Raw genomic sequence first — 24,478 nt, forward strand, 5'->3', positions numbered from 1 at the left:
ACATATGCCTTTTTCTCTCCATCAGGCCGAATCAGGGTGTTGACCTTGGCCACATCAATGTCATAGAGCTTCTTCACAGCCTGTTTAATCTGGTGCTTGTTGGCTTTAACATCCACAATGAACACAAGTGTGCTGTTGTCTTCTGTCTTCTTCATGGCAGACTCAGTGGTCAGCGGAAACTTGATGAGAGCATAGTGGTCAAGCTTGTTTCTCCTGGGGGCGCTCTCCCGAGGATATTTGGGCTGCCTCCGGAGTTGCAGTGTCTTAGGCCGCTGGAAGGTGGGTGACGTGCGGATCTTCTTTTTTTTGTGGCTGTGGACACCTTTCAACACTGCCGTCTTGGCCTTTAAAGACTTCGCTTTGGCTTCGGCTTTAGGAGGGGCAGGAGCTTCCTTCTTCGCTTTCGGCGCCATCTTGTGAAAAGCCCAAATTTTTATTTGGATTAATAAAACAATGTCCAGAAGAGAAAGTGTCAGGCCCTGACTGGAGAACTGTGAAAAGGTCTGATGATAACTATAACAGGGGAATTGGCAAATGGGAGTTTGTTTAGAGAAGGACACAGGGTGGTGGAGGGTTCTTCAAGGACCCTCAGAGCACTTCCAAGTTTGTAGACTGGGGGGTGCCCTTTTGGCCACAAAATTTGTGGATTTGAGCTTTTTCAGTCATAACGGACCAAAACGTTGAAGATGGAATGCCAGCAACTGATTCAGTTGAAGCCCTGCAGCTTTCTGTAAAAGAACTCTAGAGGGCAAGTGTGATGACCCCATGTTCATCACAGGCCAAGGTTTTGTCTTGTCCATCATCCTTATACCTGGCTTCCATCTTGATGATTACCTCATGATCGTATGTGACAGCTGGGCTCCAGACATCCCTAGCCATCACATCTTTGTCTCAGGCAGTGCTGGTATTCACGCAGAATGCATAGGTTTGGCTAATTAGTTGTTTTAACATCAATGTATTTCTGAACATCTGGGCAAAGAGCCACTGCCTCTTGGCATGCCTGATCATCTCGAAGATCCAGCCACTAAAGAGTTAACACAGGCTCCAGCAGGACCCTCCAAGATTGCTCAGCCCCAAGGCTGATGTCCATTGGAATGGTTGAACCTGATCAAAATCACCCCCATATCCAGCTAGGGAGGCAGGAGGGGCAAGCAAAAGGCTCACTTCCCAGGGGAGTCAGTCTCCTTGGCAGAACCTTTCCTAGAAGACCTCCATCAGCTTTCATTTAAGGTTCTTTGACTGCCACACCTGAAATGCAAGCTGGGAAATGTAGTTCTGTGCTAATAAGGTGTCCTATATTTCCAACTATTTAAGGTTCTTTCTCTAAGGAAGCAGGGGTGTTGAGCAGGCAATCATTGGCCCTTTCTCAGGAGAGCAAACTCTATGGTAGCTACAGTGGAAGAGGCTCAACCTCTCACACTTTAGTGTGAATAACATCGCAAATTACGTCAGCAACATATTGGGGGAAGACAATTCTTCTTCCCCATTATAGTTGCTGACCGTGTGTGTGTGTGTGTGTGTGTGTGTGTGTGTGTGGTTTGGGAAGGAGAAGGGTGGATGGAGGGGCAGGGATTATACAGTTGGGATGTTGGATCTCCAGAAAGAAAAGAAGGAACAGATTCCTATTTCTGGTTGTCAGGGAAAAACATGACACTTCCCTCTGCTGAGACCAACTGCCTTAAGAAAACCCCTCCTTTAAATAAAAACAAACCTCTGTTTAGAACAAGAATAGATAAATAAAATAAAAACGAAACCTTCCCCCAAAGCTGATAGAAGTTTAAACTGGAAGGCAATTTGGCAGTATTCAGCAAAACAGAAAATTCACACACTGTTTGACCCAGCAAATCCACTTCCTGGAGTCTACCCTAAGAAATATTCATTTGCCTGTGTGAAGATGTGAGCACAAAGATGTTGATTGTAGTGCGGTTTTAAAAGGGGGAAAATTAGAAACCACATGAATATCTATCAATAGGGGATTTGTTGAACCAAATTAGGATATATCCATTCTGAAGAATTAAAAGAATGAAGCAGGCTTATTGTATCATCATAGGAAAGAATCTACAAAATATAGTTCAAGGAAAATATGCAAATTGAATAACAATTGGAATGTAAATTTAGTATATTACTGTAAAAAAAAAGTGTATACATATATATGCCAGTATATAAAAGGGAACTAGGAGAAGACCTCACATTGTTGACAGTGGGAAGGTAGTAGGGGCGAATGTTGAAGGAACTTAGAACCTTTGTTCTATATACTGCTTAACTCTTTCAATCAAAATGTATTCATGAATTATTTATGCAATTAAAAAACTCATGTTGACAAACTGTAGAGTCTGTTGGTGCAGGCAGCTGGAGAGACACATTGGGAGTGGTGGGTAAAAGACTGTTGCATTTTCAGTACAGCATACAAATAATGTAATACTAAAATGAATGTCAATAAACCTATGATAATAATATAAATAACACAGCAAACTTACGTAGTTCTTGTTATGAAGATGGACAGTTCTAGACACACTACATACATTCATTTATTTAATCTTCATGATAACTCAATGAGATTCATGTTATTATTAAATATTATTATTTCTCTTTGACAAATTAAGAAACCAAGGCACAGGGAGGTGAAGTAAGTTGCCTGTTTTAGGCTGTTTTTGCATTGCTATAAAGAAATACCTGAGAGCGAGTAATGTATAAAGAAAAGAGGTTTGCTTGGCTCATGGTTCTGCAGGCTGTACAGGAAGCATGGTGCTGGCATCTGCTCAGCTTCTGGGAAGGTCGCAGGAAGCTTCCAATCATGGCGGGGGTGGAAGGGGAGCAGGCACATCACCTGGCCAGAGCAGGAGCAAGAGAGACGGGGTGGGGAGGAGGTGCCACACATTTTTAAATGATCAGATTGCAGGGGAACTCACTCTCATGAAGCCAACACCAAGCCATGAGGGATCCACCCCCATGATCCAAACACCTTCCACCAGGACCCCCCTCTGCCCAGCATTGGGCATTCCAAGTCGACAGGAGATTTGGGTCGGGACAAATATCCAAAGTACATCGTTGCCTAAGGTCACACTGCTGCTACAAGGCAGAATAGGGAATCTAACCCAGGTGTTCTGACTGTGGGGCTCATGCTCTTAACCCCATTCAGTGCAGCCTGTGTGCAATGGTGGCATTACCTGTAGTTTACAGAGCAAATTCACATACATCATCACATTTGTTTCTCAGAGGGGTTACTGTCTGCCCCTCTGTGCCCAGCCCAAGGCTAGCTGCCTTACAGTTCAGCCCGTTCACGCTGAACTGTTCACCCCTCATGACTCATTCCGTCCACCATGCCCACTGACGACTGTTCATTACTCTTCATGGTCTCCATGACACAGATGAAGAAACAGGCTCAGAGACTTTATAGCATTTTCTCAGATTCTCATGGCTGGCGTCTCAATTTGGGATTCCCCCAGAGCAGATGAACAAGGATTTAGTTGCAGGTGGCTTATTCGGGAGGGAATGGGGGTGTGAGCATTAGCGCAGGATGGGAGGAAAGCCAGTCACGTGTGTTGAGGACAGTCATACTGTGGGACCTGGGCTTTGTCCTGCTGAGGACCTGCTGAGACAATGCAGAACAGACCACCAAGGGCCGGTGGGGGGGGTCTTCAGTATTGCACGAGGGGTTCTCCTCAACACTTCTAGTTTGTCCTGGGGGAGGACCAGATGCATTTCTGGGGCCAAAGAAAACCCCAGGAGGAGGTGCAGGAAGCTGCTAGCTTGTCCTGAGACTGCCGGCAGCGGGTCGCAGGGATGTAGACGACCATTAAAGTTGATAAATGGAGCATAATCAAGATTTGAACTCAAGACCCTCTTGCCTTGTCATCCACCGACCCATCTGAGGTGTGCAGAGCATGGCTCTGGAAACTGAGTCCAAGAGGGAGTTCCCTGGCTGCTTTCCTAGTCTGAATCCTTTTGAGAAGGGGAGGATTAACTGAGGGGAAAAGGAAACCTTGAAAAAACTGCTTTGCAGCAGCCAACAAAAGGTCCCTGGCTCTTTTTCTAATTCCTTATACTTGCCTTTAGGCTTGCTTGTTCCTTTAGGTCTTTACTGCATCATTCCAGAGAGACCTTCTGTGCCTCACACTACAGTTGCACCCCCTCCTATGCCACTTAGCATTCACCATTGCCCAGCATAGGAAGTGCTTTATGTCTCCCTCTTGATTCTCGCTTTCTCCTGTGTTGGAGCATAAACTGGACAGAGGTAAGACGTGTTCGCTGCTCTATCCCCAGCACCTAGCACACGCCTGCCATGTGGAGGGCTTCCAATAAGCATTTGCTGGTGGAATGATGAAGAAGAAAGGGGCACTGGGGAGGGGGGTAAGGATCTCCATGGAGAGCAGCATGGTAGGGGATGGTAGAGACAGGGGGTAAAAGGATGAGAGGGACCCTCTCCAAACAAACCTGATCTTAATCTATTTTTATTGAAAGCCTGTGGTCCCCAGACCCTCCTTCTACTCTGGCCCTGCCTTCCTGACCGGGAGAGCAGCCTTGCTGGCCTGGGGGGAGGATGGCATGGGTTTGGGGTTTGGGAGGCCTGGAGTTGCCTCTCTGGTGTGCAGAAAGGGAGGGAAGACAGTTGCCAGCTGCAGTGCCCAAGAGCAGGGAGCAGGTGCCTTGGCAGCTGGGCCTTGACACAGGCAGCAGAAGCTTCCTGCTGGAGCCACAGCTTGGCCTTGCAGCCTAGGAAAGACTGGATAAAAAGTGAGGTCTCTGTTGCTGTGTAGTCGGACTGTGGGTTGCTCAGCCAGATGGGAGTTTAATTGGCATTTCCTGCTCCCATGCAGGTCTTGGTTCTCTGGGGTCATGGTCTAGCTTCTGACCCCCCACAACCCCTGAGACAGGAGCATCTTTTCCCATGAGGACCCTAAGATCCTTTATAGCTTCAGATTACCACATGCTTCCTTGCCACAGCCTTCTCTCACTGCCTATCCTGGTCCCTGGGAGTGCCGTTCCCTTAAAAACTCACCAATAGCTGCTTTTGGTTGAGCAGCTTCCAAGGTGCCAGGCCCTGTGCTAAGGGATTCCTGCCTGTCTCCGCCCTTCACCGTCAAACTCCCTGTGAGACTGATACCGTTATGTTTCCCATTGTGCACGTGGATACGAATGATTGCAATCATTTGTTGAGGGTTTTCTACATGCCAGGTACTGTCCTAAGCACTTCATATCTGTGACAGATTGTGTTCTTGTTCCCGAGCCTTTGCTGCCCCTCCCAGTGGGGTCATCGTGCGCTCCACCCTGTTGACAACATGTGTGACTTGTTTGGCGAATGGAATGGAATTGGAAGTGACATGCTTCTGAGTAGAAGCTCCAAGAGCCACTGCAGTTCTGCCTGTCTTCCCTCCACATCAGCCCCGCCTGGCGCAGATAGGGGCGGGTTCCTCTGTCTGCTTCCCAGAGTACAGACAGGCAGCCAAGCCACACTGAACATGGAACGGGAGCAGGACATCAACCTTTGTTGTTGTAAGCCACTATGATTTGAGGGTTGTTTGCAGCATAATCTATCGAAAGCTGGTGGATACAACCTGCATTACCACATCTAATCCTAAGAATAACCCTGGAGGGTAGGTATTCATATACCCATTTTCAACGTTAATACTATAACTCTTCTAAATCCTGGAGGAGGAGTCTGTACGGCTCAGCCTTTATGTAGAGTCAACTTTAAAGAAACACAGGACAAGAGCCAAACTAATTACAAGGGAATTTTATTCTTACATCTTTAGAAAAAAGAGTCCAAATGTAGCTCTCAGTTGAATTCCCTCTGCCCTCCCAACCACTTTTCTTTCACCCCCAGCTGCTCCCCAGCCTGACACAAATGTCCCCGACTTCTCCCCCATCTGAGCTCCTTATTGCTTTTCTCTCGTCCTTCCCTCACCAAAGCAGACCTTTTTTTTTTTTTTCCATTTACAAAAAGCTTGGATACTCCTTCTCTGGAGAACTCAATATCTGCTGGTTTTTAGGATAGGCAGGTTTTGCACCCCTTGAAGAGCCTCCCTTCCACACCACTGCACCAGGGTCCAGCCCCCAACATCTCCTAGGACAGACTAGATGACTTGGTCAGCTCTGATCCCAGCTAGCAAGAATCTTCTGCTGAAATAAGAAAGAAGAGGGGAAATCGGGCTGGTAGAATTCTCACTGATGAGCAGTGGGAGGGAGGGGCAAAGGCTGTGTCAACCCCACGTTAATATTTGCCCTGTTACAGTAGTAATAATAGTCGCTAATATTTATTATGCATTTATGTTCCAGACACTATACTAAGCCTTTTTTTTTTGTTTTTTTTTTGAGATGGAGTCTTGCTGTGTTGCCCAGGCTGGAATGCAATGGCGCGATCTTGGCTCACTGTAACTTCCACCTCCTGGGTTCAAGTGATTCTACTGCCTCAGCCTTCTGAGCAGCTGGGATTACAAGCGTGTGCCACCATGCCAGGCCAATTTTTATATTTTTAGTAGAGATGGGGTTTCACCATGTTGGCCAGACTGGTCTCGAACTCCTGACCTCAGTTGATCCCCCTGCCTCGGCCTCTCAAAGTGCTGGGATTACAGGTGTGAGCCACCGCACCTGGCCACTAAGCCTTTTGTGTACGTTTATGTCATTTATTCCTTATTGAAACCCTGTGAGATAATGAAAGTCCCCTTTTAGAGATGAGGAAGTTGAAGCATAAAGACATTGAGAAATTTGCCCAAGGATATAAGCTAAGAAGTGATAGAACCGAGGTTCAGATCCGGTTCTGAATCCGTGGCCTCAGTCTGTCACCCCTGTGCTGACCTGTGCTGATACAGTTGGTTCAGAGCTCCAGTGGCTTCCCAGAGCCCCTGGGACACATTGCTAGCCCCTGAGCATGCCTGGGAGCCCTCCAGGCTGGTCCCTGCATATTTCACAGGCTTGGTCCCTCTCACTTCGTCCATCAACTCCACGGCCATTCACTTCTCTCAACATCCCCGAGGTGCCTTGCTGTGTTTCCCTTTGGGGTCCAGATCTGCATGAGGACACCTGTCTGTCCAGCCTGTCAGTCTCCCTGGTTAAGGGACCCTGATCTTTCAGACCACAGCTTTCTTCACCTCCTCTGGGCTCTCTTACCGACAGCTGTGCTCTCATGCTCCTTGCTGACTGTCCTCAGTGTTTCTCCAGCTGCATGTGTGCCCAGGGCATAGCACAGGCCTAAGACAGAGTGTATGCTGAGTTCATATTTGTGTAGTGAATGGATGACTGCTGTTTGGTGTTCGATTTGTGTTGAATGGATTATTTTGTTACTCTACTGGATGATATTTCCTGGCTCGTGGTTCCAGGCCGCATCTGTGGTGTGCACTGTCTTCCTTCTGGCCTGGTGATGTGGGTTGGCTGTGTCCCCACCCAAATCTCATTTTGAATTGCAGTTCCCATAATCCCCACGTGTCGTGGGAGGGACCTAGTGGGAGATAATTTAATCGTGGGGGCGGTTACGCTCATGCTGTTCTTGTGATAGTTCTCATGAGATCTGATGGTTTTATAAGGGGCTTTTCCCCCTTTTGCTCGGCACTTTGCTGTTGCCATGTGAAGAAGGACGTGTCTGCAAGTTTCCTGAGGCCTCCCCAGCCATGCTGAACTGTGAGTCAGTTAAACCTCTTTCCTTCATAAATCACCCAGTCTTGGTATGTCTTTATCAGCAGCATGAGAACAGACGAACAACACCTGGTACTTGACCTTTTCATATTTGCCACATGTGATTTTCTGCCTTTATCACCTCCAGGCAGACCCGTTTTTTTCCCATTAACAAAAGTCTTGGGTATCCCTTGTCTGGAGGAACTTGGTATCTTCTTTTTAATTTTTTTTTTCCAGGATAAACAGGTTTCATACACCCTGAGATAACTTATCAAGAAGCCTTCCTTCCACACCCATTGACCCAGGCAGGGTCCAGCACCCCCAATGTCTGGATGAGTCCCCAGCCCAGAGAAGGTTCCACTGGAGTTAGCATATCATAGATTCGTCACACAATGTTCTCTGCACTCCAGGCATCCATGTCAAAACATGGATATCAGTCTCATCCAAAGAATAAAAAAATTATTTTACAACTTACAGCCAAAAACAAAAAAAGGAAAGAAAAGAAAAAACCAAATAACCAGCACAAAAATGGCAAGCTTTGGCAGCTTCAGCTGAGGCTTTGTCTTTCCTTCCAACTCAAAGAGAAGCAGGCGGTCATACAGCTTCCCATAGAACCTTGGAATTTTCACATTTGCTGCTTCAGAGGTGCTGGCTGCATCCCCTGTGTCTCCCCAGGGCCAGGAGAACTTTCCTGCGCTTGGCATAGAGAAGGTTTGAGTGGGGATGGGAGGGGGAGAGTGGGCAGGGTCTGGAAAGCTGCTCCTTTAGGTCCTTTCACTCATACTGCTATACACTTAGGTATACTTCAGACCTGTGCACCATCTGATTTATACCGAGTACAAATTGACAAGGGGGCACGCACAGTCATGGCTGAATTCTAAGCCTGAGAGTGGAGATGCTGTCAGGGCCCAGCAATGTGCTCAGTTGACATATAAGGCTCCAAGTCAATAATCGCTCACATATGCTCAAAATCTCTACAAGGATGAACTAACAATGATTGTTCTCCAGGCACCGTTCTAGATGCCTTATATTAGTGCTTCTCAAACTATGTCAGAATCACTGGGAGGGCTTGTTAAAATGCAGATCACTGGGCTCCACCCTCACAGTTTTGGATTCAACAGGTCTGGGGTGGGACCTGAGAATTTGCATTTCTAGCACGTTACCAGGTAGGCTGAAGCTGCTGGTCCAGGGATCATGTGTGAAGAACCATTGCCTTACATGTGCTTTCTAATTACATTCTCAGAAGAACTCATCTTTGAATTTGCAGCTGAAGGTTAAGGATAGAATTCAAGCTTCCATGGCCAGTAACTGAGAGAGCTGAGATTCTAGCCCACCCTCAGCTGATCCCAAAGCCTGTTCTCCTTTCCTGTAGCCACTTTATCTTCCCATCACACCTCTCTGCCTTGGGAACTTTGCATAAACGCAAACCAACAAACAACCAAACACAATCACAAACGCTTAAAGGAGCCGTTCCCCGTGTAGCCCCCTGCTACTTTTACCTCCGTGATAGAGACAAGCTAAGTAAGATTTAGTGGTATGACAGGCACGTAATAGTCCATTACTGCAAATCAAATGCTTGGCGGAGCTGGGGCTCTAGAGTCTGATTCCTGCCTGGTAGGGAAGTCCCAAGGCTGCAGCACATTTCAATCGAGGTGCAGCAGGATCAGGGATGCAGTTTTGAAACGGTCTGCAGCCATGGCAGCCTTCCATATTGCTTCCACGCTCCATTGGCCATCTCTTGGCATAGCAGGGAACGGCTGCACAGCCCCTGCTCTGGAAGGCGCCTCAAAAGTGGCTTTATAGGAAGCTCTGGCGCCATGGAACCTTGCTTAAAAGCTGATGAATTTGTAAACAAGCAGAATAGCAGCTGCCAGACAGCTGGGAATCTATAGTCCCAACCAAATGGGCCAGCAGGGAGAGATGAGGAGAGTGGAATTTTTTCTTTTCTTTTTTTTTTTTTTACAAGACTAAGAGAATGGCATGTAACATTTAGCCTTGCAAGTAATACAGACATCACATTGAGAAACGTCTGTGGGCACACATCTGTCTCTTGCAGTCATCTTGGGACCCATGGGCACACTCTCCATCAGCCACATTGTCTTCCTTTCCCTGGGCGAGGGCTGTTACATCAGCATTTCAATTGTGACACTGACCGTGAGCATGGGGAATGGGTAAACTCACTCCTCAGTGGTGCTTTAAGTACCTTTATGCATAGGAAAAAAATCAAAAGATTCCTAAAGCACAAGAGGTCTCCTTCTCCAGTAAGAAAAACCAAATTTTATCAGAGACTTGGTTCCCTTTTAATAGTGATCCAGAGATTTTTATGATGTTTCTTGATCTCTCTGCAAATATTTACCTCTCAACAAGTGACAATGAAAGTGAAAATGGTAATAACCTAAAAGACAAGCTAAACTTGAGGCAGGAACATCAGTAGCATCTTGGTCAGACATTAAAAATGAAAAATAGGAAACATACTCAAATCTTTCAAAGATTGGGGACTGGATAAAAGCTTGAAGAACTCCTGGGAAAAGACTCTTCTGAGTAGATTTCAAAGCTCTGCTGAGCTGAATGACAGGAGGATTTTTTTCTTTCTTTCTTCTTTTTTTTAATGGAAAGAGTTAAATGTACCACTTCTCTGGGTTCCGGGAGAAACCCTTTTTATTCACTGGCAGCGACCACCTTCCCTCGACCTCCTGTGAACAGCTTTTCCTTTAGCCTTTTCTGGGGTAAGACCAGACAATTCAGAAATACTGAATGTCTTCATAAAGCCAGTAATGAAGCCATAGGCAGAGGGACAAAATTGCATTGTGTGCAGATTCATCACATTTCATTGACGAGGCCTGCAGAAAGGTACCAAGTACTTTCGCACCATCAATGAACCCACTAGTGCGGTTGCCAGGCATGTACTGTCAAACGGCTGATGCTCACCTCTTTCAGACGCTTTTAATTCTCCCTCTGTCATACCGGGTGGAAATCTTCCTAAAAAGAAACACATAACAACTTTGCCTTATGTCTCATTCCTTAGACACAGAAACTATAATACAGAGATATCTACCAGGGTTATGTGCCCTAGAAGACCCTAGTTGTTAAAGTTTTCCTTTTGCCTATTCTGCTGCTGCCAGGTTTTCCTTCAAAAAGGAACCTCTCACCGTTCTTAACAGTGGCTGCGGAGGATTTGGACATCGGTATGGAAATGGGGAGGCATGGTAACTCCAAGGTTAGAGACTGTTCACCAGCTCCTTTGAAGAGGGGTCCCCAGTCACTATGTGAATCAGGCAAGTCATAACTATGCTTGAAGAAATAACTCAGAAGACACACTGTTTTTCAGGGCTGGCACTTCTGAAAGTGATTTTGCTCAGGAATTTGAGGGGGAGAAGCCCTCTTTTGCTTGGTGTCACTAAAAGTCTTTTATTCATCACATTGCTACAGATGTGGATGTGTCAGGGGTGCGGCAGGGAGGGCTTTCAGAGCTGAGTGCCAGTCCCTCTCCCGGAGCTGGGGCATCTACAGGTGGTCTCAGAGGTGGCTGGCCTTCGATTGTGAGCTGGGGAGAGTGCTGGTGAGCATGCAGCAGGCCCTGTAAATTAAGAAGGCAGCCATGAGTGTCTCCCCATGTCTCCATGGCCATTGTCTTTTCCCTACCATTTCTCAAAGGACTCTGTTTCCCTGCCCTCCCTTCAGATAGTTATGAACTCAGGATTTTCAACCTTAAGTAGTTTTCAATGTCTGAAGCCCAAGTTGTAACCACAGCCCTTCTGATGTTCCACTTCTCTGGTATTCCAGCTCCTTTTTCGATGGTGATGGTTGTTTAAAGCCATTTTCTGTCTTTGGACATGTGGCTAGTTTGTCTCTTGAGCTGCCTGACACTTGTTTGTGGTCTGTAAAGAGCACGTGAGTTCATCCTCGGAATGGGGTGAGTGTTATCTACACAGCAGGCTTCCTGAAACAGGGATTGCACAGATTTTTCCAAATGTTACAGTAAAAGATGAGAGATCTGAATTCAAATAAGTGGACTGAGAATCATGGAATTCTTTAGGGAACATGTATTTTACAGTTAGGGAAAAAGAGGTCCAGAGAGAGAAACTGATTTGCCAAGTGCTACTCAACCTGTGAGTGGTGAGGTGGGCACATAAGCCAGGCCTTCTGATTTCAAGTTTAATGCCCTGCCTGTTACTGCCCTATCTAATTTCCTTTGATTGCTGGAGTAGTTTCATTTCCAGTGGAATAATTTCTTAATGCTTGTGACCTACTAATTTAGGAGGAATTAAAATGTACTAACATTAACATCAGTTGCAGAAGTTTTTTTTTTTTTTTTTTTTTTTTGTGAGGCAGGATCTTACTCTGTTGCCCAGGCTAGAGTGCAGTGGTGCAATTATGGCTCACTGCAGCCTTGACTTCCTGGGCTCAAGTCATCCTCCCTCCTCAGGTTCCCAAGTAGCTGGGACTACAGGTGCGTGCCACTATACCCAGCTGGTTTTAAAAACTTTTTGTAGAGATGGGGGTCTCACTATGTTGTCCAGGGTGGTCTTGAGCTCCTGGCCTCAAGTGATTCTTCTGCCTTGGCTTCCCAAAGTGCTGGGATTACAGGTGTGAGCATTTTTTAAAAAATAAAACATAGTGCCAGGGTCCTGAAAATTTCTTGATTTTCACCCCCCACATTGCCCTGCCATATGCAAAGCTTATTTAAGACTAGAAAATTTCCAAACTACTTAACTTATGGCCATGGAAACTATTTGGTAGATCCAGAATGAGTTTTTTTTCTTTTTTTGTGCATGTGTACATCAAAGAGTATTATAACTCAGAGAAAAAGCATTTACCTGCTCTTGGGTTAGAGGAAATTAAAGGAATGAAAGAAAATATGCACGGGGGTGTTAGTTATCACACAGCAGCAAGAAGCCCCGGGTCAGTGTTTCTTCACTGTGAAAGCAAGTTTGAACCTTGAGCCCAGATTACACGATGAACCTTGGCTTCTAATCTTAATAACTAATTTCTCCTAAGTTAACTTTTCCTCCATTTATTCCTCTAGTTCTAACATAGCACGTTAGAACACTCTGATTATAACAGGAATTTCTCCAGGGATACAGGGAAATTTGAACTTCTTAGCACTTAATGAAAAGCTCAGGTTTAATTTAATCCCTGTGATTGGGCTGGTTTAATTAATTTCTCATAGCACTTAAAACTTTGTTAATTTACCTGACTCGTGATAAGTTTACTTCCAGGCGGTTTTTCTTTTCCTAACATCAAGCTTACTAAGAATACTGAATTGAAGTCATGAACTTAGGTGAAAAACAATCATGCTTTGCAGCGAGGGTTGCCAAATACTTCACAGGACATAATGATACTAAAAGAAAAAAGTTTGTTTATCTGAAATTCAAATTTAACTGGGTGTCCTGTATTTCGATTTGCTAAATGTAGCAACCCTATTTGAACTTTGTAATAGATGCCCTCCTGAAATTTTGTGGTAGAGATTTTGCAAATAAAATCATAAACGTTTTGGGGAGCTGAATGTCTGTCCTTTGATAAACATGTGCATAACAAGTTCAGATTTTATATATATCTGGCTTGCTTTAGGTGCAGTATATCTGTGTGTTTTATAAATTCAATTAAAAAAAGTTCACTTTAAATATCAACCATTGCTTACCCTCCCTCACCCAGCTACAAATTATACAATTTCATAATTTGCAAACTTCACAGCACGGTTTAGAAGTATACCATTGTTCATTCATGCCAACGTTTAGGTGCCTACATTTCATGACTTTTGAGCCTCTTTCATGAAAACCCTAGCCTGGTGTGAACTTTGTGAGATTTTTCTGGAGCTCTCTGAGCCACTAACCCAAGAGTTCCACCTAGGACTTTGGTAACCACGGTAACAACACTTAATAAATGCTCACTGTATACAAAACCACGTGTATGCTCTCTGTATGCATCATTTCATCCAACCCCGGTGCTCCTGTGCCCTAGGGTACTGTTACTATCTTCATTTCACAGAGGAAACAAAAGACCCAGTTACTTGCCTATGGATTCACAACCAGCAAGTGAAAGTGCCGGGATTTAAGCCCAGGTCTGATTCCAACATGCCTTTTAGCTCTTACCCACATCAGCAAGTTCCCCACTCCCACCATAGATAAGCTGGGGACTTGTGGTGGGCCTTGTGGAGCATGGGAGGTGTAGAAACTCACTGAGCGAAGGGAGAACCAAGGGGGTCTACTGCAATCAACTGGCGAGGTTTGATGCTGCGGCGCCCTACGAAGAGCTCATGTAGGATGGAGCGGGCTGTTTCCGTTCTCTTAAGAGATGTGTTTGCAATAGAAAGCCCGGGATTTGAAATTCACAAATTATTTACAAATACTTTGAAATGACAGTGTCTATGACTTCTGTGTACATAAAAGTCACCTGGAGGACTTGCAAAAGGATTCCTGAGCCTGTGCTTTGAGGTTCTGATTAAGATTCCAATTCTGGCTGGGCGCAGTGGCTCAGGCCTGCAGTCCCACCACTTTGGGAGGCCGAGGCGGGCGGATCACCTGAGTTCAGGAGTTTAAGACCAGCCTGGCCAACACGATGAAACCCCATCTCTACTAAAAATACAAAAATTAGCTGGTGTGGTGGTGGGTGCCTGTAATCCCAGCTACTCGGGAGGCTGAGGCAGAGGTTGCAGTGAGTTGAGTTCGTGCCACTGCACTCCAGCCTGGGCAACTGAGCGAGACTCCATCTCATAAAAAGAAAAAAAAAGATTCCAATTCAGTGGTCCTAGGAGTCTGAAAGCAAAACTTGCTGCTTCATACTTTGCAGCTTTACTTCACTCAGTTGCATGTGTGAGCCAATGCAGACACACTTTCAGAAACCCAGATAGAGACTGCGTTCTGCGAGGGCAGGAATTTGAATTATGTATGTTTGAATCCTCAAACCTAGAACAGAGCTAGACACATGGTAAACATCCAAAAATTACTGATAGGGAATTACAATGAATGATCTTAATAACTAATTTATTAATTAAGGGTTTCCGTTGACATTTCAAGCAGCTTGAGAATAACCAATTATAATTCTAATCATGACTATAGAGTTTTCTTCTGGGTTTTACAAGTGTAAAAGTTGACTTTGATCGCCTGGGTCTGCATTTCTGGGGTGGGGAATGGGCTGCTGGTGATGATGAGCATGTATTTGTATTTGTGTCCGGTGAAATCCTCGCTGTTCTTTTTCCGTGAAACCAGTGGGCACACTTCTTAGGATGTGAATATGCATCTCTGCATTGCTCCTTTGCACAGTTGACACTGGAGATTAGAGTTGAGCTGTAAGCTTGTAAAAAGCCTTTGAGGAAACCCTTAATGAGGAACTGATCCTTTTAAATTCAAGTCTAATTACTTTTACAGCAACATTTCTATTTTGGATGCTTTCAATGAATAAAGTCTCTTTTATGCCATTGATGTAATACTAGCCCCTCCATTGCAGCAGAAAAAACACCCAACACGTGGCCTGACAGATAGACTCCAATGAGGGAGCCGATAACTCTTTTCTGCTTGAGCAGTTCACTTGATTTCAAAGGCCACCAGGAGAGAAAAGCTTGGATCCCACGTTGACAAGCCCTTGAAAAGATTTCTATCTTTTTTCGGCTATCCAGTCATTTGCTTCCTCTACTCTCGGTGGGGTGACAAGCAACCTCAGGCCACAAGCCTTTGAGTGTAGTGTCCTATGGGTCCTAGGGAAATTGGAAGGGGTATTGTAGTCATTTTAGTCACACAGACACATGCCTTTTCAATATCTAATATTTAATGGAAGCCATTTGGGGGCACTCTGGCAACTGGGTTTTCACAAATTGGATTTTGAGACATAACAGACACTAAGGAGGTGTTTTACAAATTGTCCCCTCCATAACATAAAAAGATTACTTTAAGAAGCATCACAGGGCTGGGTGCAGGGGCTGACACCTGTAATCCCAGCACTTTGGGAAGCCGAGGCGGGTGGATCATGAGGTCAGGAGTTCGCAGACCAGCCCGACTAGCCTGGTGAAACCCCATCTCTACTAAAAATATAAAAATTAGGCGGGAGCAATGGCTCACACCTGTATTCTCAGCACTTTGGGAAACCAAAGTGGGTGGATTGCCTGAGGTCAGGAGTTCAAGACCAGCCTGGCCAACATAGTGAAACTCCATCTCTACTAAAAATACAAAAAATAAGCTGGGCATGGTGGCAGGTGCCTGTAATCCCAGCTACTGGGGAGGCCAAGGCAGGAGAATCACTTGAACCCAGGAGGCGGAGGTTGCAGTGAGCTGAGATCATGCCATTACACTCCAGCCTGGGCAACAAGAGCGAAACTCCATCTAGAAGAAACACACACACACACACACACACACAAAGAAAATAAAAAAATTAGCCAGGAGTGTGGTGCATGCCTGTAATCCCAGCACTTCAGAGGCTGAGGCAGGAGAACTGCTTGAGAACACAGGCGGCAGAAGTTGCAATGAGTGGAGATTGGGCCACTGCACTCCAGCCTGGGCGAGAGAAGAAGACTCGGTCTCAGGGTGTGGGGAAGTATCTCAGGTTGGTAGAGGAGAAATGAAGTCTGAATTTGTCTCTACTAACCTCCACCACCACAGAGTGGTTTTTTTTTTTTTTTAATGCAGATAGCACTTTTTGACAAGAGAGAGGAAGGCAAAATGGGAAGAACACTAAACTAGGAGCCTTTCACTAATTCATCAAGCTCACCTGAGCTTCATCTTGAAAAAAGCTTCTGTGACTACAAAACCTTCTATAAATATAAGGTGTTAAAATTCTGGCATCTACTCCCTGAATACTGGGTGAATGAATAGAAGGCTGAGCTGCATGTGGGCAGAGGTGGCATGAATGAATTCTTTATGTTATGGGGAGAGGCTGTGCTGACCATTCTCCCACCAAGTGTCTGAGATAGTCCAGGGGTGTTGCCCATGGCCATCAGGTGATAGTACTGGGTTCTGGAGAATATGTGGTCGACGCAGGCTCTGGGCTAAAACAGAGGTCAAAATAAAACAGGTACCAGATTGGCCACTTGTGGCTACATGACTGTGAGCAAGTCACCTAATGGCTCTCCCTTTTTCTCATCTACAAGAGCCATCTGCAGGGTGCCTTGTGCTAAAAAGCACATCATAGCTGCTCATGAAATCAGAGTTATTGTTAATTACAAAGAAGGATTCTTTAGTGTCAGGCGTTGGCTTGAGGTTCTAGCTGCCACAAGTCTTTGTCCAATAATTCCTGCAGTTATTTAATTGCATGAGGTGGGTTCTTTTTGATGCCTCTTCATTAGCTATTCCGTGCTGTAAACATGGTCCTCATGGACACTAAGGTCTTTTTCCCATTCTTACCATCAGAATAGTTCTTATCAATATTGGTGTACATTTGTCATGATGGATAAAGAGAAATGAGAGAAAGGCCAATAAGAACGTTAAAACCTTAAAAGTTACGGAAGTTTTGGAATCTCTGATGCAGTCTGTACACTGGGGTCAGACTACTCAGGTGCAGATGCTGACACCATTAGTTACTTGTTGCATGACCTTTGGCAAGGTACATGACCTCTAAGCTGCAGCTTACTCATTTATAAAATGGCGATAATAATAATGTTTATAATGTTTATATAGTATAGGAGAGAGTCATAAATCATTATAAGAATTAAGGTAAAAATATATGCAAAGTGCTTAGCCTAGTACTTACTATGAACTGCTCTGAGAAAAATGTAAAAGAAGCTGGAGATAAAAGCTGAAAAGTAGCTTGGAGACTACCTGAAGTATATTATGAAAATGTAGAATGTCATAGAAAATGAGATGAAGTTTCAGCAAGAAAGATTAGGTCATGATGAAGAATAATATGGCTCTAGGGGTGATTAAACACTTGGGTAGAATTTCATCCTGCTTCTGATTTCTTGTAGGTTTTTTCTTCTAGTTCTTAGCTTTTGTGGACCTGCATATTAATAGAATAGCAACCACAACAAAACTTTAAAAAATACAGTTAGAGACATTTGCTCCAAATACAACTCATGGCAAACACAATTATAGTCATTAATACCATCATCATTGAATGTCAAAGTGCTCCTGCTGATTCCACAGGGAATAGCTGGGATTAGGATTGGGCATGAGATGACAACACCAAAGACAAAGCCCACCTCCTACGTGCTTAGATACAGAGGTAAACACCGTAGTCCTTGCCTCAAGAAGAACCATCCATCTAAAAAGGGACATCAAGTAGTTAGGGAAGGTAAGAACACTGGCTGTGTATGTAGCAATTGGCCGAGAGTGGACTGGGCTCCTTGCATTTGTTGCTCATTTGTTGCTCATTATCCCCAGGAAGTACAGTTCAGAAGGTAAGTTAAATAACATCTCCTGGGCAGAGAGTTAAATCATGGTTAGACAGTATTCAAATGCAGGTCCCTTTGATGCTGCAGGATTTTCATGACGCCTCATAGCCATGCACACGTGGTATAGAATGCCTGGTGTTACCTTAGGTCAGAGATGATCAGTGAGGCCCAAATGAGAGGTGAAGGGGGTCTGAGAGGGGTCTGTGTGGGTCTTTGAGGAGGAGCTGGGAGTTGAGCGGTGTTCTGAGAAGGCATTATCCATCAGACTCTTGGCAGGCAAGAGACCTACTCAGGTTTACTTAATTAATTGGAAAGATGCTGGTGGCTTATGGAACTGAAGAAAACGCCGAGGAGGAGGAGGAGGGCTAGGGCGGAGTTTCTTAGCGAGGGGGAAATGAAGGAGCCAGGGCAGGAAGGTGGCCGCCTTCCCTGTCGGCTACATTGTCCGCTTCCATAGGTTTTAGTTCTCAAGTTTCCTGATTAAAAAAAGCCTCCTGACTTCTAGAGTTAAGAGAACAGAATCATTTCAATGATTCACTCACGTTGTCTTGTGCCGGCCTCATCACTTCCTTTCCAGTCAAAACTCTGGGCTCCTGAGCTACCCACTGGGTAGTTACAAACATGGAGTGTGAGTTCCTCTGGACTGGAATATGAAGCAAGGCCATAGGCAGCCAGGGTGTGGGGCAGGGTTGGGGAGTGGTGAGTCAGAGGAAGACAGAGGCCTTGGAGGTTAGGTTGGAGGCAGGAGGGAAGGTGGCGCTACTGACAGTCAAATCCATTGGATTTGGGTGAAGAGGTCACCTGTAATCCTTTTTTGTTTGTTTTTTAGAGACAGGATCTCACTGTGTTGCCCAGGCTAGGGTGCAGTGGTGCCACTATACCTCACTACAGTTCAAACTTTTGGGCTCAAGCGATCCTTCCACCTCAGCCTCCCTAGAAGCTGGGACTACGGGTGCACACCACCACATTCAGCTAAATGTTTAACATATATGTTTTTAGACAGGGTCTTGCTATGTTGCCCAGGCTGGTCTTGAGCTCCTGTCCTTAAGTAATCCCCTGCCTTGGCCTCCTAAAGTATTGGGGTTGCAGCCGTGAGCCACCACACCTGCTGTGCCTGGCCTCTTCCACAATCTTGATACCTTAGTCCACTTGTGTTGCTGTAACAGAATACCACAGACTAACTTATAAAGAATGGAAATGTATTTTTCACAGTTCTGGAGGCTGGGAACTCCAAGATTAAGTCACTGGCATGTGGCGTGGGCCTTCTTACTGCATTCTCACATGGCAGGAGGCAGAAGGTCAAGGGCACATCTAGCTGAACTTTATGAAACCTCTTTTAAAAGGGCCTTAATTCATTAATGAGGGAGCAGACCTCATGGCCTGACCACCTCTTTAAGGCCCCCTTCTTCATACTATCACATTGGCCACAGCTGAATTTTGGAGGGGATTAAGTTTCAACATGACTTTTGGAGGGGACAGAAGCATTCAAACCATAGCCCTTGAAAAGGAGCATTTTCTATGGAGGAAGAAGGGTGTTTGGGATATGTCCTTTGGATTGTTAATCACAGCCAGAGCTCTGAGAGCTGACCTTTCCTCTTCCTTGCTTCCTGCTGACTCGGGAGAAGTGTAACTGGTTAGCCAGGCTCCTGGGACTGTGGAAGACGCAGCTTCACCTGAGAGAGTGTGGGTGACTGGGTGGTGACTGATAACACCTTTGGTTTATCTGTTCCACTCCATGCTTAGTGAGAATAAACCAGGTGCAAGTTGGAGGTGCTTCCCCAGTCTCAGGATGAGGAAAGAGTGGTGTTTGGGAGAACAGATTCCAAACCTTGTGTTTGAGCAGTAACAGGGCACGTGGGTTGAGCTTGCCGATATCTGTTTCAGGTGTGCTGTCTCTCCTAAGCCAGAGCAGCAGGCGATATGCTAGGAAGGCTGTGTGGGGAGAAGGACGCCTCTGTGAGGAGACACGGTGACTCCCTTCCATGGTGAGTGGCCTTACCTGTGGAGGCAGCTGGCAGTGTGCCTCCAGAGGTGGATCCTTTGATCTGCAGTCATATTGCTGGAACTGCCACTACTTATTCGGTTTGGAGGTTCTCAACCCTGAGCCTTCATTAGCATCGCCTGGAGGGTTTGTGAAAACACAGATTTCTGGGCCCTATTTCCAGACTCTCTGATTTAGTGGGTCTGGAGTAGACCCTAAGAACTTGCATTCTGACAGGCTCCCAAATGATGTTGATGCTGATGGTCCATCTGTTGACAATATCTTGGGGGCCACTGCTGCAAAGCTTGTTTGCTCAAGTGCCCACCACCCTGAGGTGTTCTCAGGCCAACAAGACATGGAGCCTGGTGAACAAGTCAGAAGACAAAATCCTATTGAGGATCCTGATACGGTTTGGATCTGTGGCCCCACCAAATCTCATGTTGACTTGTAATTCCTTGTGTTAAAGGTGGGGCCTAGTGGGAGGTGATTGGATCATGGGGGTGGTTTTCTCATGAATGGTTTAGCACCATCCCGACGGTGCTGTTCTCATGATAGTGAGTTCTGGTTGTTTAAAAGTGGGTAGCACCTCCCTGCCTGCTCGCCTTGCTTCTACTTTGGCCGTGGGAAGTGTGTGCTTCCCCTTTGCCTTCCGCCATCTTTGTAAATTTCCTGTGGCCTCATCAGAAGCTGAGCAGAGGCCAGCATCATGCTTGCTGTACTGCCTGCAGAACCGTGAGCCAGTTAAGCCTCTTTTCTTTGTAAATTACCTGGTCTCAGGTAGTTCTTTATAGCATTGTAAGAACAGTCTAATACAGATCTCAAAGTAAACTCACTGACAGACTCCAGGGAAGTAGAGGTCAGAGGAAGATTTTAGGGCTGCAATTTGCCTGGAGCAGAATGCATAACAATTGTTAGCTCTGGTATGCTATGGACAAGGTGACTTCTGTGTTGCATGTCACATGAGGAGTTTTCCCCTGATTTCTGGGAAAGACGTTGCACTGAGTATTGCAGAGAAATCTGTGCCTTTCATACCCACCTGCTACACTTAGACAATAGACATCCTTTTAGAAAACGATGAGGTATTTCTGTAACATCTATTAGGTGCAGAGCAGTAGGGTAGATACGTTGCAAACATTGCTTCCTACAAATTTCAGAAATCTGCAAGGTCTGTATTGTTTTCATTCTATACATAATGAAACCAAGTCTTGGAAGGCTGAGGCGGGCGGATCATGAGGTCAGGAGATCGAGACCATCCTGGCTAACATGGTGAAACCCTGTCTCTACTAAAAATACAAAAAAATTAGCTGGGCGTGGTGGTGGTCACCTGTAGTCCCAGCTACTCGGGAGGCTGAGGCAGGAGAATGGTGTGAACCCGGGAGGTGGAGCTTGCAGTGAGCAGAGATCATGCCACCGCACTCCAGCCTGGGTGACAGAGCAAGACTCCGTCTCAAAAAAAAAAAAAAAAAAGCAAGCAATACACCCAGAATCACAAAGCTAGTAATTGGCAGAGGCAGGACTTAAAAATATGTATCATTCTTATCCCAAATCTGTGTTCTCTTGATTTACCATAGGAAATTCAATGTTTCCTTTACAAAAACATGCGATTTTTAAAAATGAAATATTACTTCTTAGTTTAAAAGCAAGGTTATATGTTCAGGACCAAGAAGACATAGGCCTGAATATGTGGGACTTATAGATAGAGGGATAAAGAACATAAAACATGCCAAATTAGGACATCAGAGATACTGATATTGATCTGATTGGCTATTATGGCTTCTTCCCTCCTCTGTTCACTCTGGTAGTTTTCTCAGGTAAGAGTTCAGAAAAACTAAAATAAGATGCAGAGGGAAGACTTGGTGAATCTTATATGTAAAGTGCTTAGAACAGCGCCTGGTGCAATATCGATGCCCAGTAAATGTTAGCTCTCATCACCATCATCATCTTCACTTCTGCCATCAGCACCAAGTGCTTCTGCAGGGAGGATGAGGGTAGGAATTAGGTGGGCACCAGCAGCAGTGGGCAGAATCACAAAGGAAAAAAGACATTGCAAAGAGCAGCCTGCAGTGAAGTCACGGAAATTTTCTGAAAATTCTGGATTGTGATTTAGAAGGCAAATATGACTTTATTGATGGAGCTGTGTTGGAGGAATTCGCGGGGGTGGGAGGTAGGAAAGTTGTAGACATCTGTAAGGCAGAAAAATGGATCAGTCAGGGAGAAGTGCTTGGGGGGCCTTGTATTTCAGGAAGGGAAATAGCAGCTAGGAAGGAAATTTGAAATTTGGGTTCCCCTTGCTAAAACACAAACTACCTGGTCAGAAGACTCATCCAGTATCTGTCAGGGAGACTCTGGGTGGTGTATACTTGTTGCTGTACTTAAGGCAGTCCTTGGAAAAAAGCTTGGCAGGAGCCCTTGACAGAGATAAATCTACTGATGGAAGGTGCCAGGACAGAAATGGATGTGGCTGCACACGTGGGGATGACTGGTGGAGGGGCAGGTGGGCTGTGAAGAGTGGCCGGGCTGGGGCAGCTGCGGCCAGGCTGCCAGAAACTGCATGAGGAAGGAACGCCAGGGGAGGGGCTGGACTACTTTTTGTAGGAGGCTAAAGGGAGACAAGGACCAGAGCTGCCAACTGCCACGTATCTGGGGAGATCAACAACTGGCCAGATGTTTTAAACACAACCTGTGTGGCCACCTGAGCATATGCCAGTTATCGAGACGGATGATACACAATAGCCAACTGGGGCACTAGGCTGTGTCTTTCTGAACTCACGGGCTGTCTGTGCCATGCATGCTGATGTGTGGGACGTGGAGAGATGCAAGTGACGCAATGCAAAGTGTGTGCTGTTTCCGTAGCTAATTAGGAGCCTGGTGACAAAGCAGGAGCCTGGCAGAGAGGTGAGAGAGGGGGTCTGCGGGCAGCCGTCAGAGCCTGGTGCTGGGTATTCTGTGCTGGGATTGATGGATTGAGGCTCCAGGGTGGAGCCATTCTAGAACGTCCTGTTCCTGTCAGATCTGCAGCAGCAGGCTGGTGATGTGGCCTTGATTTAACTCTTGTAAGACTGGCCTTTCTAGCCTGTTTCAGCACACTAGGGCCGTGTGACAGGATTCTTGGCACGATTCACAGAGGTCTCGGTACTTAACAGCCTCTCATTTTCCTGCTAGTCCGAGGGAGTTTGTACTGTGAGTTTTTCAATCAGAAGCAAGCAGCCCTGAGATCTGTGGCTGGCCAGCAATCCTTAGGGAAGAAGCTAGCTGCAGCCCAGCACCCTGTGCTCACGGCAGGCAGGCTGGGGAGGATACTCATTTGTCCAGGAATGGCAGGTTCGAGGCCCTTTGGCCATCCCATTGGCCATCCCCAGCCTCAGCTGAGTAAACTCCCTTCCCCCGCATCCCAAAGTTTGAACTCAGTAACTGTTTTAATGTGAATCAACATAGGAGGGAAGTAAAAAAGAGCTTGCAAGTTAACACAAACAAAACTTCAGCTCACAGAAATCCAGACTAGCAGGCGCTTGGGTGGTGCACTGCAGGACACCCCAAATCACTCGCTCCTGGATCCCTGACTGCGCATGCTTCTAGAGTCAGCGTTAGTGATGGAAGAAAGGAATGAGGGAGGGGAGAAGGTGTCTGGAATGTGAGACAGCGAGTGGAGGGTTGCTGAGGTGGAAGGAGAGAAGCAGGATGTGGGCCCCAGTGGAGGAGGAAGGAGGCAGGGTCCTTGGCCCCAGCAAGTGCAGGGATTGCCCGTGACGAAAGAGGCCTGTGTCCCTCAGCCGGGCAGGCAGGGGAATGAGGCCTGGAGGTAGGGTAGAGGTGGCGGGGGGTTAGGACACGGAGGAGCCGTTTGGAAGTAGATTATTAACAGGATCCCAGAGGATCTGCAGGGGGAGTTGGGTGGGGAAAGCCCGGAGAACAGAGGGCTTAAGAGTTGCCTGCGCATTTAGAGGACTGATGAAATCATGTTAGAATAAAACCACTGGGCCCCAGTCTGAATTTCTTACAGGATGATTAGAAAATATGGCTTGAGGGGACTTTGCCTTGAGAGGGTCCTTGATAGCTACTCCGTTTTTTGTTTGTTTGTTTGTTTATGGTTACTCCGTTTTTTGTTTGTTTTTTAAAATTTTGTTTATTATTATACTTTAAGTTCTAGGGTACATGTGTACAATGTGCAGGTTTGTTACATATGTATACATGTGCCATGTTGGTGTGCTGCACCCATCAACTCGTCATTTACATTAGGTATATCTCCTAATGCTGTTTGTTTGTTTTTTAATTCTCATTTTCTCAGGTAAGAAACTGTCTGCCAGCCAATCTGATATTGGCTGGTTCTTCCAGGTCCATATAACGTTCCCTGTTTGTATATTGGGAGCCATCTCATAAATACATTCCATGACTAGGATTATGCGTGTCCTGCTGTTTCTTTGCTTCTTGACATTCTCAGCAACTGCTCCTCTCTCTGCATTGGGCATTGTCTCCCCAAGCCCTTTAGCAGCAGCGAGACTGCAGGCCACCTTCAAGGCTTATTAATTTTATGCACAGTTTTCCGGTTGGCCATCCTGGTGCAAAGGAAGCAA

The 24,478-nt window shown here is 45.8% G+C and overlaps 1 pseudogene across 1 annotated transcript in view; it reads right to left on the reverse strand.

Moving 5' to 3' along the window:
- Positions 1 to 421, reverse strand: part of LOC105512562 — a 4,195-nt pseudogene extending 3,774 nt beyond the window's left edge. Inside the window, exon 1 of the transcript XR_001001872.1 lies at positions 3 to 421. The product of XR_001001872.1 is annotated as a 60S ribosomal protein L23a pseudogene (transcript). The remainder of the gene's footprint in view (positions 1 to 2) is intronic.
- Positions 422 to 24,478: the final 24,057 nt, after the last annotated feature.

This window comes from Colobus angolensis, unplaced genomic scaffold (genome assembly GCF_000951035.1).
Source record: "Colobus angolensis palliatus isolate OR3802 unplaced genomic scaffold, Cang.pa_1.0 Scaffold214, whole genome shotgun sequence".
Taxonomy (NCBI): Eukaryota; Metazoa; Chordata; class Mammalia; order Primates; family Cercopithecidae; genus Colobus; species Colobus angolensis.